Genomic DNA, 17,803 nt, shown 5'->3' with positions numbered 1-17,803 from the left:
ATATCAACCGCTAGTTGTTCCAGCTCTAGTGCTAAAACGGCTTATTGGGCTAGTTGCTAAAGGGTCATAATCAACGGAGTAGCGCGCACAGAAGACGGACGAGGAAAAGACAACCACCAAGGCGCCTTTTATCCTCATTTTATCGTTCGCCGTCTGGGCGAACTGCTCGACTGCTCCGCTGATATGTTAGCTGAGGCGCTTCAGGGGCACGAGCAGTCGTCAGCAATAATGCAACCTGTTCCTAACCTGGGCTCCGAGAAATAATACAAACGCTAAATAGCAGCACAAGAAACTTCGCAGCCAGCTTGCCTTGTCCACTGGTAGAGTGATGTGCCGTCAAAAAAGGGTTTTGGGAAGGGATGTACACTATCGCAGTCTTAATTTACTGCAAGGTTCGAAAAGCTATTCAGAGTTAGATTGGAAGATTATGATTTAAATTTAAATTTATGATTTAATTTGATGAAGTTATGTGATGTTAAGAAGATAGTGAGAGACCGGAAAGCGTGGCGTGACATGGTCCATAGGGTCACGAAGAGTCGGACACGACTGAACGACTGAACTGAACTGAACTGATTTAAATTTAGTGAAGAAGAGATATTTAGAGTTAGATTAGAAAGCTAGGTTTCGGGGTAAGTGAAGGAGAACTATTCAGGCTTGGTTTAGGAATTTGTGAAGGTAGCATAACAACTATCAATTTTAATGATATTCCACTGCTAAGTAATTGACCAGGAAAATTGAGGTGTATCAAATCTGGAACAGGCAAATCTAGAATATTTGGTCTAAAAACACTATACAGAAAATCGGAGTTATACTTTCCAGTCTGAGGAGAAAGGGAAGATATATACGAAATATGGGAAGGTTGAAAAAATTTGAGGAGTGCATCTGTACCGTTCGACGAGCGAGAATCATAAAAGAATTCAGCGTGAAAACTGGTACTGAATAGACAGAGTAGACAGCAAACTGTATTCGATCTAGCAGCTCGTTCGGCCAGTGCACGCTCACTGGGACGAAAAGGAGTTTCAGAATATATAGTTTGTTGACTAATGCCCCACTTTTCTTAAGCAAACTATAGTCATCGCTGATGCCAGTAAATGTAATGCGGCCCGGTTTGAAGCGACGGGACAAAAGTGATGCATTCCAGGGAACATTCTCAATAAGATTCGTTCAGCGAAGGCCTGCACTTGCGTAAACGGCTGTGAGAAGAGACTGCCTTGTTACTACTACAAATTTCGTGAAGGAAAAGTACAATTCTCTGCTTAAATGAAAATAGATTAGCGCTTCAGGAGTCCATTTGTTTTTGCATACATGTGTGTCGAAGCAGTGTCCTTTCGAGGAAAAGCTCTTTCAAGAAGCGAGTGACAACTGTTTGGTGACATCACCGTACGCGCTCGCGGCTCGCACGAAACATCTATCTGAATCATTCATAAAGCAGTGATTCTACGGTCTGTGTGCTAGACACGAGTGAAAGTGAAGCTGCTAAATATTTAATACAAAGAGTCATGCAAGATGATTCTAGTTATCTGCTTTCTCGGAAGAGACGCCTTCAATATAGCGTGCGGTACTAAATGACACGTTTTACAAGAGATGATCGCCACAGAGGGGAGCGTCCCATGCTGTTGAAAAAAACTGCAACAACTAGTACTGTCATGCGTTTTCTTGTTCATCCCTTACCAGGAATATAAAATCTACACAGAGTCGTGCTTGTCAAGTTTCTTGAATACAGCCCGACAAAGACGATACATGCGAGTGACATAGTAGCACGAATCTGACTTCACGTTATCTGCATCTCTTGCAGGAGGAAAGCAAGGATTGTACAGGCAGCGAAAGCGGCCCAAGAGCTCGATGGAATGGCATGTCAGGTGTCTTGAGAAAAAACGCCTACCTTCTCGGAGTTCCCATCGCCGTCCTCGTTACGTGCACATTGCTGGGTCTGGCTGCAGGGTTTCTTAAAAAAGTAAGAGCATCCGCCTTCACTCTCAATTACTAGCTTTATGTGCTGGCACACCAAGCCAACCACAAGTTGACCGACATGATCTGTGATGATTATTTAGAATAATCTTACTCGGCCTGTCTGCATTTTTCCTACAAGAGGTAAGCGCGTTTTTGTCACCATGCCTTTAAATGGATCGCTGATTATCCACGAAGGCCTTCCACCGCACCGTGACTTTGCATCACTAAGTTAAAATTATGAGACACATGGCTTGAGAAACCAGTGTCTAGGAACGAAACTCGCATTCCCCAATTTAACGTAGAATGCCTTTATTTTCTGACAGGAGAAGCTAAAATAATGGTTCGCTGCTCCGTCTTTTACAAACGCTGCAACAAAGTAAGTTCCGAAAGATATCCATCACAAACCGCTAGCTTTAAGGAATGTTCCTTTCTTTTCTTCCCAGGGCCATATAAGCCAACCTAACCAATATCTTCAGGACAGTGGCGGTCTTGAAGACTCTGCTGATACTCGTGATCTTACTGAACTCGAGATTCCTGTCCAACCAATTGCAGCAGGAAAGTTCGGCGTTGCAACGGTGATGTCAGTTTCGAGTAACTCTTCACTGTTTACACGTCCGGCAACGCCCCGACACTCAAGGAAGCTGACAGCGCGAAAAGCCAGGCTGTTAAACGAGTCACAAGACGAAGGGGAAGAACCACCGAGGTCATGCACTACAGAGCAGTGCCACAAACAGAGCGACTATTTGAAAAAGACCATCAATTTCGCCGCTGACCCGTGCTACGATTTTTACGACTACGTTTGCGGGAACTACTGGGTTCACCGGGACGGCCCCTACGCAGAGGTAATATATTTTTTGCTAAGTTTCCGAGATTGTATTCACCCCAGGAAAATAAGGGATACGTTATTGAAATTGCAAATCTTCGCAGTTAATGTGAAATGTATACCTGTCAATTGTTTGTGCTACCTCTGGTTTTTGCACTTTTGTCATTTTGAGTATTTAGTGTGCCTAAATGTGTACGACTAGATAAAGAGGTCCGCATGTCATCTTGGAGACATGGTGTGAGAAAACTTTTTCTGTGAAATTCGCAAGGCAGTTCGCTAACAGACGCTAACAGAGACGCTGGCTGCGACACGCTGCGCAGCATTCGCAAGCAATTGCAAGCTGTCTAGACAGATTATAGCTTGTTATAATGATACACATTGGTTGGTCAGCTTACAATAAAAGCACAGACAGCCGATATTTTAGCAAACCTTCCGGTTTTATAAAAGTGATTCTGTGGCCACTTTTGAAATGAAGTGCTCCACTGCGCCAAAGCTTATTAAAATAACAGTCGTGCAAAGGCCTCAAATAAAAGACCAGCTTAATTGCAATTTAGCAACCAATGTTCTATACACGAATCCTCTAAATATATGTCCTAAAATTGAAAAACGCTGCTTGCCGTATGACAAAGCTTTTAGCGGTGATATTTAGCTTTTGTGCCGTCATAGTAAGAAATAAGACGAGTTATGAGTCCATCATGGTTTCGTGAATAATAAATTTAAAAAAAAAACTGTAGATAAATAAATGGACGCCTGGTTGCATAAACGTTTTGCTCACGTCATTATCCCGTCTAAGAGGAGGGGATAACCACACATTCCAAATAACCAGCTTTACATGCATTAACAAATCTACGGTGCTGTTAGCTGTTTATTTAACCTCCTCTTTTCAATGACCCCTGCAATGTGCGGTGCTTTAATCAGTCTGCAACCGATCACTGTTCTAAACACGACGGGATACATTTCTGCCTTCAAATTCAATCATAAGCTCTGTCACTTTGCAGATTGAGGAGACGATACGCAATGCCACAATTTCCGCCCTCAGCACTGCAAGGGTACCGGCATTCAACCAGAACGCCTTTCAGAAAGCCGCCGCTCTCTACCAGGCCTGCTTTAAATTCGTCAACGCGGACCTAAACGAGGTGATTTAGATAAGAGCGTTGATGTTAGCTACAGGCAGCCATGTTTCAATTACTGTTCAGGCACTGATAGGAACGATAACACTATTTGCGTGAGGTGCATCTGCACTGGGAAAGTATTTCCCCAAGGGTTGCCAGGTGGTTAAAGTCGTGGACCTGAGTACATCTCTTTCCTATCGTTCATGGAATTAAGTGTAGTTGGCACAAAGTGACGATATGCGAGTTTATGGGGAGAACGTACTTCTTGGCACTTTTGTTACAATCACTGATATAGTGGGGGTATGAAGAGACGTGCGAGCTGTATGCGCTTGCATTAATGCGCCAGGTATACAGTGGCACTGCACTGGTGAACTGCTGCCTCATAAACTCATACCATAGAATTTTACCAGCGACTCTGAAAGCGCTGAAGCACGATTTCGTATCTTGCGTTGCTAAAATGTGACAGTGACAGTGGTCTTCATACATCCCCGTGGGCCTGCCTGTACACGTGGTTGCGTAATAATTTAGTCTAAAAGGACAGGTGACGAATACAAACCTTGCAGAGGCCAGCATACAGTACTTACTAATTAGTGTACGATGCAAAACCTCAGTTTCATCTTAGTAATTACGTCTTTATAAGTTTAATTGTAGTGCCTAAAGACATGACAACGCACTAAGCTGCAAAAAAAAAAAGAAAAAAACAGTACCAGTCTGCGGGCTTACAATGCCGCAGCTGCGTGGCTCTCTAACGTCTCATATATTCATATCTAGCACCTCTTCAACTATGAACACCGACTGCAAGCATGTGGTCTGCACTTTTAAAGGCTCTCGTGTTTCTGTTTTCTTGACGTCATATGATAAGCGCTTTGCATGTACCATATATAAAATTTCAATGTCCCCATGCTAAAGATGAGGAACATCCTGAATTTCGGATATGCGCTGCGCTTTCATTATATTGTACTTTCGTTTTTCAAGGCTGTGGCATCGATATTGCCATACATACCGAGACGCGTTGAATGTGCGCAGCGCGAGCAGCTCAAGTCGTTGATGGTGAGCCTGAACCTCGATCTTCTCAACTTGGCTGCTTCTCGTAATGTCGACCCCGTCTCTATAGTGGCGCGTCTGTCCTTCGAGGTTGGTTTTCCTGCCTTCTTTGAGTTCAAGCTCTCTGATGACTACTTCAGAGAAGGAAAGCGGGCCATGGAGGTGAGTGCATAGCCATATTTTAATAAGTTTTAATGAGGCCTTAATGGACATTGCATGTAGCCTAGAACCAAGAAAATAGACTGCGTGGCCGCAGACCGGAATGCATCTAGTATTGTGCTCCGCAAATGGTCTGTGTCAAGTAGTCTCTCTAGGAACGATAAAAGATTCAGAGAATTGTTTCCATTAATTCAGTTGAAAAGTGCACTCCACTGTTCATTACACGCACGGAGAACAGACAGAATCTATCATCACGTGCACGCATTCGATTATTGCAAGACTGGGTGAACAAATATTTTCGATTCGATACAGGAGGCTCTTGAAAAAGCGTAGGGTCTCTTGTTTATAAGTTATTATTAAAAGTGGTTGTTTCGTAGGTAAGATAAAATTGGATGAAGATGCAGCGGAGCTTGTCGGTATCGCATGTAGTGAAATCGGGACGAAAACTATGTGATAGGGCGAAAGAAAGGACACAATTCGAGGGAAGGATTTCTCTATTGCGTACAATCTAAAGCAGAGTGCTCGATCCAATGTGATTCGTCTCTACAGGATTGTATTTTGAGAACGCGCTGTTTTGTACTGAAACCTTTCAAAACACATGGCTGTAAGAGGCTGACGCTCAAAAAAGCGCTTGCGTTCATCCTTCATCAACATTGTCACGTAAAGGTGCTCGTTGAATTCGTGACGTGGGTCTCTCGACCTCCCGCAACGTGCACAAGAGGTGATCGATTCGACACTTACTAGTTTATATAGCCCGTTCCCACGAGGGAACATCAGTCCATTTCTGTGGCATAGCCGCGCTCTATCTAAAGTGCAATTCACTCAGCCATTGATTTTGTGAAATTGGATATTATCTCTCAATGACACCAATTTAGTCCAACGGCCTTTGAACGATGCTCAAGTTATGTTTTCTGTGTGTCACAGCTCAGCTACTGCCACTGCAATGAATAGTCCAAGCTCATCAACGAAAGGATATAGTCACTGCAAAACTGCGGCTGTGTGTCCATTGCATACAACGCGCTGTCACAAATTTCAGTTGGAAATGGTTGAGGCACGAAAATGTTGAAGCCTCAAAAGGTACACAGTAGCGAACTAGAGCGGCGTATTATCATTATCATTATCATTATTATTATTATTATTATTATTATTATTATTATTATTATTATTATTATTATTATTATTATTATTATTATTATTATTATTATTATTATTATTATTATTATTTCTTTTTTTTTTATTTGTGCTGCAGCACGAAGACCACATGGTTGTTCCTGCGCACATTAAATAAAGATTGATTGATTGATTGATTGATTGATTGATTGATTGATTGATTGATTGATTGATTGATTGATTGATTGATTGATTGATTGTGCGTTATTTCGTAATTGAAAAAATAGTTTAACTCTGGTTAGCCATAGTTGAATTGTGATAACGGCGGAAGCTTCTTTTACCCACATATAAAAGAGAAGAGTACAATGCTGCTGAACCAAATGTGCAGCGAAAGCATTAGCAGCCGGTGACCGAGCGTTCTTCTTGTTATTATTATTCTTATTATTCTTCCTATCATTCTTATTATTATTATTCTTATTCTTCGCGGCTGTTCAAGGTCAGCGTGGCCCTTCCCGGGACGACGCGACGGGTCGAAAACTGGCGCAGTATTGCTATCGCAATAATACTTGAAACGACTTTCTTCAATAATGACTATACTGATGACACTCGGTTGCCCCGTATACAACGTCAGGTGTATTGGGTGCAGTTAATGCACAATCGTTTAGGTGAAAACGTTTTAATGCTTCTTTTTGTATCCAAACAGCTTCAGCTTGATGTACGGCAATAACTTATTTCCGAAAATACTCCGTGGCCCAAGCTGGCCTTGTTTCTAGATGCATATGAGATGCATAAATCCCGCAAGGTGTTTGCAGATGCTCTGAACGCGTGAGTTCTTTATCGGGCCGTCGTTGGAGTCGTGGGTACTTTTGAAAGTGCTCAGGGAATAATACTCTTCTTTTTACAATCCCCAGTGCTAAAGCTGTATTCAAGTATTGAAAAGATTGAAATATATCAATATACTGTACTGAATAATATATATAATTCTATGTTATTACACTGAAATACTGATATATATATAATATTGTCACGAAGACAGGGATTTATGGGAATCGGCAACAGGGGCAGAGACACACAGTCAAGACAGAGGTTCTCGGGGAAACGGTAACACAAAGACACAGGCTCAAGAGTCCACAGTCCTAGCTAGCCGAAGCGCGCGAGAGTCTCCAACTTCTTCGTCTTTCAAGCGCTACCTCAAACCGCCAGGTGGCAATATTCAGGGTGTTTAATGAGATAGTCGTGGCAGTGCGCGCGTATGATCGGGATTTGATAACCGGTTTCGGGGGATGGTGGGAGACCCTTCAGCTTCGCAATGTGTGCAGTTCAGTTGGCTTCGAACAGGCAAAACGAGTGGACGGGCTTGAGCGTGTATCGCTGTTTGGTAGCTGCATCGAGGCAACTGCAGCGAATGTCGGAACGGGGAAGTTTTGCAATACAGATTATAGTCTCATTACTTTTAGGACAGACCCTGTATATGTATGTATGTATGTATGTATGTATGTATGTATGTATGTATGTATGTATGTATGTGTATGTGTATGTGTGTGTGTGTGTGTGTGTGTGTGTGTGTGTGTGTGTGTGTGTGTGTGTGTGTGTGTGTGTGTGTGTGTGCGTGCGTGCGTGCGTGCGTGCGTGCGTGCGTGCGTGCGTGCGTGTGTGTGTGTGTGTGTGTGTGTGTGTGTGTGTGTGTGTGTGTGTGTGTGTGTGTGTGTGTGTGTGTGTGTGTGTGTGTGTGTGTGTGTGTGTGTGTGTGTGTGTGTGTGTGTGTGTGTGTGTGTGTGTGTGTGTGTGTGTGTGTGTGTGTGTGTGTGTGTGTGTGTGTGTTGAAATATTGCACACCAATTACTAAAGCACGGGTCTCTAGTGAGTACGAATATGAGGAAATGCCACAAAACATTTCCCTTTCCCGGTTGCACCATGTTTGTGTGTGAGGTTGAGTATAGTTATGGGCAGCGGGATCCCATCAGAACTGACGGCATGTCTTCATTCGTATTCTCACCGTGTCTACAGTTCAAGGTAACCGACTACCAAAAAGCATGGGAAAAGAAACGTGACAAACTGCTCCAGAGAGGAGCCACAGGAGTCCTCACCTATATCTCCGACCAGCTTCTCTACTACCCCGACTACGATCCTGACCAGGAGACGCACAAAGAACTCGCAAAGACAGTAACTACTTACGACGAAGAATGTAAGCGCACTTCTGTAATTTGCCCGCCAATGGCAGCGTCTCCCCTTTCCCTCCCTCATTCCATCCTATCTATGAGTTTGCCAATGTTCTTTGCTGGGCTGTCCTGCATATCATAATAAATTTGAAAGCGCTCGGACAGACAAGGACTAGAGAAGTGGGTGGGACAAACTCTCCCGTCTGTACGAGCGCTTTCAGGTTTCTTACGCTACCTGTGAATTCCGACTTGCCTTGCTAGAAATACGCGCGTTTGGAATGAACCATGAGGCGTGTCACAAAGGGCATTACGATTGTGGAGAATTTTTATTTGCCAACTTATACCTCAGAAACCAATTATACATTTCTGAATTTTGCTAAATATTTTCCGCTGTTATCTAAACATTTGTACAGCCTCGGTACCAGCTGGTTACGCGGTCATCGATGTCTGCTGCGTACCGTACAAAGCGTGGTGCGTGTTTTTACGTACACTTGTGGTAATCGACTAACCGTTTTGGCTCTGCCTGGTGGGGCTGGTGCAGGTGGGTCACCGCTGCTTGCGGCTGGGGCTGGCCTGGCACCGAATTTTTATCTTTTGTAGGCCGTCATTGCACACGCCACCGCTGGTGGTCGACGACGGCTGTTGTTGCGGCGCGCGTCTTTCTTTCCCTCTTGCTTTTCTTCTCTATATTCTCCTCTATCTGCACGAGGCAACGGAGGTGGCTCAGCTACAGAGCCAGTAGCAGGCCCGTGCATTTTCTTTTCCTTCTTCCTACAGCCACAACAACAACAACCGTTTTGGCTCACGACAATTCTTGTTGTTATTTTATTGTATATACAAAAGGAAGTAAAAGACGTTTGCCAGCCCCGGTATCTGCTATCTGAAGCACCTGAATTGGGGCGCAGAAATAAAGGGATGGCGAGGAAGGGGTAGAGGAAATCAAAGAGGCGAGCGATATGGAGAAAGGAAAGGGTAGGTAAAATGAAAAGAAATACATACACTACGGTACAGTATGCAGTAGTTTGAGGCCCACCCGCAAATATCTTAGGTCACTGAGCACTCGGTACATCGGGCGGGCCTCCGCAATAGCTCTGCGTCCATATAACTGTTTACGACTACGATTCTTCAAGTGAAAAAATAAAATGAGGATTGCTGGTCGCCAGGTTACGTCTGTACAGAATCACACTGCCATTTTTCTACATGTGAGACATCGGCATTTAGACCACTTGAAGATTAACGTGCACTGATATCGCACTGCGCACTGGCTAATTTTGCGTCTCGCCTGCTCTGGAGTGTGGCCTCCATAGTCGAGTTCAGTGTTCGTAGTCTCGACACTCCGCCCTATTTGTGGAAAGAAAAGGTTCACATTCTTCTCTGTTTTGGCCGGCGGCCAACTCAACAGCACTCTGAGAAAGAAAAATACGACCGCTGACCTTTTTTTTTTTTTTTTTCCCCACTGAGAGGTCTGATTCCCACTGACAAAGTGACCCGTTGTTCGTATTTTCCTTTCTGAGATCGATTAGACGGTCCGGAGCCTCTGGACCAATATCGTGTTTCCAAAAAAAGGGGGCGCCTGCGACGCCGCAGCCGACTGGGGGTGAAAAGCAGGCTTAACGCGCACGCAAAAGTTTTCAAAGTAGTTTTCTATTTTCACGCGACACCTATGTTGTTGCTTGTTAGTAAACAGCAACCATGAACATCCTAGAACAGGTTATGAAAGCATGAAGCACCCTTTCAGTGGAACAGTATTTTTAAAACACAGCGAAATATATGGGGTCCGAGTTGGGAGGGCGATCCATAAAATACACGTAAACAACTTACAGCAACATTTCTCGTTTCGGAGAGCTCCAGGAGAGGTGGCCGGTCTTTAAACGTTGGCGGGAGGTCTGAAAAAAAAATGTATGCCACGTTATTTCGGGGGAAATCTATTTGTAAAATATTGCTAAAAATATTTGCTGTGACCGTGCATGCCGCCGACAGGCTCGACTCATCCGCTGGGTGTTTCTCCGAATCTCACAGGCTTCTCTTGCAACCTGATATTCTGCCATACGCTCTGAATTTGCTACCAATAAAGGGTGGTCAAGATTTACAGCGTAGAGAAAGATACAATGAAAAATTAGAGGGTCTCTTAGATGTGTCTTAAGAAAAGAATGGCGAAAGCAACCTTCCTCTCCTATCATTTGCCTCTCATCGTTTGCCTCTGATGGGCGTTCGTTGCAGTGCTACATATAATTGTAATTGGTTTACAGGAAAGGAAAGACGCTGTATCTGTCACTCGCGGAATCTCGCTGACATATCTCGCGGAATCTCGCCAACGCGAGATGTTTACCATGAGCATAGAAAGGCTTCACTTAATAACTGGTTTAGAGGAAGGGAAAGGCGCAGTATATGTCACACCATCTTCCGTTGGACACCTGGGCCCGTATTTTTTGGAGTTGGGTGGTTGGTCGTGGCCCTACGGGGCTGGGACTGGTAGGTCACTGCCGCTTGCGGCGGGGGCTAGCCTGCCACAAAATTTTTATCTGTTGTAGGCCGTCATTGCACCCGCCACCGCTTCGGTGGTGGACGACGGCTGTTGTTGCGGCGCGCGTCTTTCTCTCCCACTTCTTTTTCTTCTCTATTTTCTCTTCTGTCCGCACGAGGCAGCGGAGGTGCCCCGCCGGGGTGGCGCAGTGGTAAGACGCCCGACCACTGTCCGGAGTTCCCGGGTTCGAACCCGACCTCGGCGGCTGCGTTTCGATGGAGGCGAAACGAAGAGGCGTCCGTGTGCTGTGCGATGTCACCGCACGTTAAAGATCCCCAGGTGGTCGAAATTACTCCGTAGCCCTCCACTACGGCTCCTCTTTCTATCCTTCCACTTTCACTCCCACCTTCATTCCTTTCCTTATGGCGCGGTTGCGGTGTCCACAGAAAACAAGTGAGACAGTTACCGTGCCTTTCCCTTCCTATAAATAAATCAGGCAGCGGAGGTGGCTCAGCTACAGAGCCAGTAGCAGGCACGTTCATTTTAACGTGACAGTGTTAATGGCCCCGTGTCGCAGAAAAGTCGGTGTCGTCATTGGCGGCCGTGAGCGAAAAATCCCAGAAGTATTAATAAATAAAAAACGAGAGTAGAAAAAATCGCCAACCTGAGGAACCGAGCTTGGGCCTCCGGGGTGCGAGACGAGCACGCTAACCACTCCACCACGCCAGCTTTTTTTTCTTTTCTTTATTTCCGAAGTATACATGAACAACAAATGGTCACACTTAATAAAACACTTCAGCTGCCCTTGAGCTGACGCGTGTGAGGTTAAAATTTCTTCAATTTTACCAGGTCATCCAGAACTTCTGCCCACTGTGGTGGGTCAGGGAGCGCGCAGATACATTCCCGTAGATAAACAGCACTTTCAACAAAATTTTCACGTACACTGCGAATGTTAATATCGTCACGCCTTACTTTCATTCGTGTTTTCCACAAGCTGTGGAGGCCCAGAAGCATTATTAAATCATAGGGTACGTCTTCGTTCTCCACCGGTAAAAACCGGATGCCATAAGGGTTTAGTGGCAGCTCTTTTTTAATTGTTCTTTGTAGCACGTCCCAATGAAATACTGCATCCTAGCAGTCTAAGAATATGTGTTCGATTGTCTCTGGCTTCTTGCAAAACTGGCAGTTTGTCGTCTAAGGGACATAGATTCCTTTTTCGTGAAGCCAGGTTTTGACGGGTAGAGTGTTCGAGTGCAACTTAAAAAAGAACGTTTTGGCAGCCGGTCGAACTGGCATCCTCTTCACTCGTTTTAAAATATCCTGCCCTGGGCCTCCACGGTAAGGGTCCCGATACAAAGGTGCCGGCAGCATGATTTCCACTAGGTCCTTATACAGCTTTTTCTTGCCAACACTGTACAAATATTCAAGGGAAAAACGCACTTATAACAACTTGTACGAGAGTACTACCTCGCGCAAATATCCTGTGACAGCACCACGCATGTTTTCACTTGAGGAGACAACAAATCCGGGTAACAGCCTTTGCAGCCGCACTTGCATGACTGTTCTTAAAAAGGTGTCATTTTGGTCGCGAAGAAAAAAAAAAAGCGCGATACCACTTGGCTTAGAAACAAATGAATCAAACCGACTCCTCCGCTTTTTAAAGAAAGAAATAAATTCGTTCGCCTCGTCTTTTCCCAGGTCGAAGTCCAAAGAAAAACCGCAAACACACGATGAATTTTTTGAATGGCAGTTCGTGACGCACATAGAACATTCATTACATACCATATCTTTGAAATCAAAAACACATTGCAGATGAACGCGCGTGAAAAGATTGACAGTTGCTTTCCCTGCCATGCTTCCACTTTCTCTCGCACTCTATTTGTTTCTTCCTTCCAGTGTAAGCTAGGATCGCGATAACATTGTAGGGGCACACCCAGATACTGCATTGGCAAGGAAGACCATTGCAATCGGGAGAAAGAAGCCGGTTCGGCATCCCATAAGCCGTGCCAAAATCCGGAGCTTTTTTCCCAGTTAACCCGACATCCAGTCTGGTCACAAAACTTTTCAACAACGTTAACCACTTCACAAATGCTCTCTTTGTTTTTACAAAATACTGCAATGTCGTCCGCGTATGCAAGTAGCTTCACATGCGCCGACTGAAGCTTGAAACCCGAGATGCATTCGTTATTGAGAATGGCCAAGCATAATGGCTCGAGATGGGCTGCAAAAAGCAGAGGAGAGAGTGGATCCTTGCCTCACCGAAGAACGCACTGCGAGACTGTCGGTGAGATCGCCATTCACTATAATACGCGTCGAGCAGTTTGCGTACGCCATTCTCACTCCCTCCACGATTACCGAACCCAGGTTACAATGCTCTAGAATGGAGAAAAGGATGTCGTGTGATACGCGATCGAACGCTTTTTTCAAATCCAGCTGAATCATGGCAACCTGACTTCCAAGCGTGTCTACACATTCCAGTACGGTTCGTGCCACATGTATACTTGTGGCGATGCTGCGACCTCTTATGCCGCACGTTTGGTGCGGTCCGACTAATTTGGCTATTACACTCTGCAATCTCTTTGCTAAAACCTTCACAAAGATTTTGTAATCAACATTTGTCAGGCTTATTGGCCTATAGGACTTCACCAACAGGCGTTTCTCTGGATCATCACTTTTTGGAATAAGTGCGATGTGTGACGTAATAAATGATAATGGCACTTGTTTGAGTTCGTAGGCTTCTCTTATCACTTCCAACATAAGGCTGGAAAGATGGTTTTTAAATGTTTTGTAAAAGGAGGCGCTCAGCCCATCTGGTCCAGGGGCTTTCCCACATAGGAGGTCATCTATGGCCTTTTCTATCTCTTGCATTGTAATAGGCATTTCAAGGCTCTCTTTCACACGATCTTCGAGCATTAGCCGTAAATATTCTATTGGAAACCCTTCACTATGTTCGCGCGTATTACTCAGAAGCTCAGCAAAATGTTTCAGAATCGCACACTTTATATCTTTAGCATCCTTTGTAATCTGCCCTTCATGTCTTATTTGCCTGATTTCCTTCTGGCAAGCATACCTTTTTTCATCTGATAGCGCTCGCTTTGTCGGCGCCTCGCCAGCCCACAGTTTATCGCTTCTTGCGCGTATAACCGCGGCTCTGTACTTCTCAGCGTCGATTCTTTCTAAATGAGATTTCACATCTCTTATTTGCTTAGTGAACTTTCCTGGCGCACAGCTTTCCATGCACAACAGGCACTCAAGTTGTCCATGAAGTTCCTTTTCTGTTTCTTTCTGTTTGTACCGAATAACACTGCTCTTTTCTATTGCTTTTATCTTCACCTGCTCTTTAAATCTTTCCCATTTATCTGCATGGCTTTCTTCATGCACCTTAAGCAAACATTCCAAATCGTTCGCGATTGCCTTAACAAACTCTTCATCCTCCAAAATTTTCTCGTTCAGTTTCCATAGATGCCAGTTGAAAACAGATTTCTTGACCTTTATTCCAAAAGTCGCACTAACAAGGCAATGATTACTAGACGAAATAGGTTTTACATTATAGTCGGTACAAATTGGAACGAGATCGATAGATACGTACAGCCTGTCTAGTCTCGCATGACTATCGCGTTGAAAGTGCGCGTATTCCGGACGGGTTCCAGAAGAAAACACATTTCCAATGTCTTCCAAGCAATAGTCATGCACAAATACATTCAACAGTTCAGCGCTCTTGTCTTCCACTGATCTAACCTTCACTCGATCAGTAGCAGCACACACACAGTTAAAATCGCCCAATACAAGCAAAATTTTGTCACATTTCAAGTACGGCTCGACTGAATAAAATGAGTTTTGACGATAACTTTCAACATTGGGGGCGTACACACAGACAGCACGCCAAAATAAATTTGAGAACAAAAAGTCAACAACTAAGAGTCGGCCACTTTCGCATGCAAATACGCAGTGTACGCTTATACCCAAAGTATTGCGAATGAAAAGAAGGCATCCGCCTGATGCCCCCACAGAGTGACAAACACACACATCAAAGTTTGCATGGAAAACAGACACCATGCGGTCTGCATGGTCCTGAGATTCTATCTTCGACTCTTGAAAGGCTAATAAGTCGATTTCATTATCTAGAAGCAGGCGATTCAACTGGCATTGCCGCCTTCGGGCTCCAAGCCCTCTAACATTCAAGGTTGCTACACGTAATGGGACATCTAGCTTAATTGCCATGCGTCTAGAGAAAAAGGCGCCCGATCCATGTGATGCCTACCTCAATCGTCCATGTGGCTCTGCTTGTCCGAGGTTCCGAAGCGTACGTACTCCACCACGCCAGCTATATGGTTTGAAATTGACAAAGGCGCGTCTATTGATTGCGGTGTTCTGTCAGAAATGTCCCTTAGAGAAGTGTAGTGTGGCGTATAATAATTAATAGCATGTAAATGACAGAATTACAGAACATGCAGTTAAGCGAGTGGCAAATTACTTTTCCGCTGTACTTCCTCTTCGCTTGGCGTGCACGTAGCGCCATCGATCATGCGTGTGGCGCACGGAATAAGACAGGGCATGTCCTCCGAGATCTTCATCGCACCGGCTCGGATCGGCAACGATGCTGCCGACGAACTACGACTGCAACTTGAGGCCCACGCGTTTCGGCAAGGTGGCTGGCAGCGCTTCTACGTCCCAGAAGGATTAATAAATAAAAATGAGTATAGCAAGTTGATTGATAAAGCTATCGCGTTTTTCTCTCCATCTTCTTTTCCATTCCTCTCTATTTTCTCACGCTCACAGAGCTATCGGTGTCGCTTTTGGGCCGGTTTCCAGCGTTATTTGCCACCACCCATTTTGTGGTGTCTGAACAAAGCAATACACGAATAAAGAGATCACCCCCAAAGGGACTTTATTCACGCCGCAGTTGACGCACCATCTCGGGCAGCTCCGGCTTTAGGACAGGGTGAGAAAGCATGATGCTTGACAACTTTGGACTCGCGGCTTGGAAAAACGGTGTGCTTACATTCGCGTCCAAACTTTATTTTTAAAAAAGTAGCAAGAATAGAGGCGAAGGGTGAGAGTGCTTATAATTGAGGGTTGCTTAGTTTTGAGAAAATACGATAATATACAGTCCACAAATGTAATAATTAGCAGTCACAAGATAGCTGTTGTTGTTGTGGCTGTAGGAAGAAAGAAAATACAATGCACGGGCCTGCTACTGGCTCTGTAGCTGAGCCACCTCCGCTGCCTCGTGCGGACAGAAGAGAAAATAGACAAGAAAGAAAAAAGAAGAGGAAGAGAAAGACGAGCGCCGCAACAACAGCCGTCGTCCACCAACACCGAAGCGGTGGCGGGTGCAATGACGGCCTACAACAGATAAAAATTCAGTGCAAGGCTTTTTACGTATACCCGGCGCGGTCTCTCACAAGCTAGCAAATTATACGAGAGACTGCCGGGCATATCTATAATGCGTTGTTTTAACCCAGCCGTGAAAACCTGCCTGCATGACCTTGGAATAGAGTGTCTAAATTGGATTATCAAAGTCCCCGAGATATCTCCTGTCTAAAAGATAAAGGCCGATTTGACAGCGCCGGGGAATTCGGTCATGTCGGTCACACAACCCGACGACCAGTTATCGAGCGGCCATTTGAATAGCCAATTACCAGCAGCCAGAGGTACGGCCGTCATTTTTCGGTCACAACCTCGACGACATATTTTCTGGAGGACAGCGCTGTCACGTGAGCAACTGCTTGCGAACGCCAAGTAATTATTTTGGTTGCAATTCATTCATCGACGTTAGAAAATGACATTTCACAGGTCCAAACACTCTATCTTACTCTCTGTGGTTGGAGCAGAAAATAGCCTCCGCATTGTAAGCTCACGAAATGCATAAAATTAGCATTATAATTAAAGTTAGCGTTATAATTGCTGGAGATCTAAAAAACAAAAAGAAAGGCAACGTTATAATTAGAACAACGAATCAGTGTCAGAAATCGGCCATCGCTGAATATCATATTTATGAGCATGATTTCATCAGCGCCCTTCATGAGGCACAACCTCAAGAGTAGAACAATTGAAGTCTTCTCTGTTTCTCATAGACAAACAGATTTCACTCATTACGTATCGATGACTGTCAATTGTTGTTTTCCCCAGTTTCCACCGTTTATAGGATTGACAGATATCTAGACGACTCCTTCGACATTCGACCCATTGAAATTATGGCCAAGCATACTCATCCAAAAATCACGGCAGGTAAGCACATGTTTACTGCTTTTTAACCAACCTAAAGGCAAACAAGAATGAAAATTGCAGTTGCTAAAAAAGGCCATTTTAACCATCCTAGAGTTGGCCTTTATAATCTACGCTGGTGTGCTTCTAATTTAGCGAAATAAAAAAAAACAAGCGCAGGTTTTACGTGCGATATCTCGAAGTGCTTCTAGGCTGCATGCCTAACTAAGACTAATCAAGTTTATCTAGGCTTATGAAAATTTAATTACGGCCAATGTACATTCAGAATCCCACAGTGCGGAACGTTACGCTTAGCTAGGGCTCTAAGGTTAACTAAACCTAACAACCTCAATTCATCTCAGGCAGGCGGATTTACGCCATTGTGTGTTCAGACACACCCAAACCATTTTCTAACCAGTGCTTTATGCAGGTTTACTTAGTTTTAATGAGGCAAAACATCCTTCGATCTTTACTTTTGTGATGGGGATCGTACACGTGTTCATCGTAGTCATGGTTCCTCATTGCAAGTCTTGTGATTATCTATAGCTAAGTTAGACTTGCTTGTTGCCCCAGCTACGCCGATTAGGGACACGGCATCCGGAAATTTGTGCAATCCACTGTGTTAGGCAGAAACCGTTGTTGGCGCAGACTTACACAAAGGAAGCGCATAGTTTTGTGAATGCATGTGTGCAGCGCGGGATGCCGAAGGCGAAGTAATGAAGCTTCAAACTCATTTCTCTAAGAAATACCAGGCTCTGAAGAAAGTGTTGCAGTA

Source organism: Amblyomma maculatum, chromosome 9 (assembly GCF_055883805.1).
Source record: "Amblyomma maculatum isolate TAMU_Amacu chromosome 9, ASM5588380v1, whole genome shotgun sequence".
NCBI classification, from domain to species: domain Eukaryota; kingdom Metazoa; phylum Arthropoda; class Arachnida; order Ixodida; family Ixodidae; genus Amblyomma; species Amblyomma maculatum.
The sequence above is the reverse complement of the archived record's forward strand: the minus strand, read 5'-3'. Positions refer to the sequence as shown.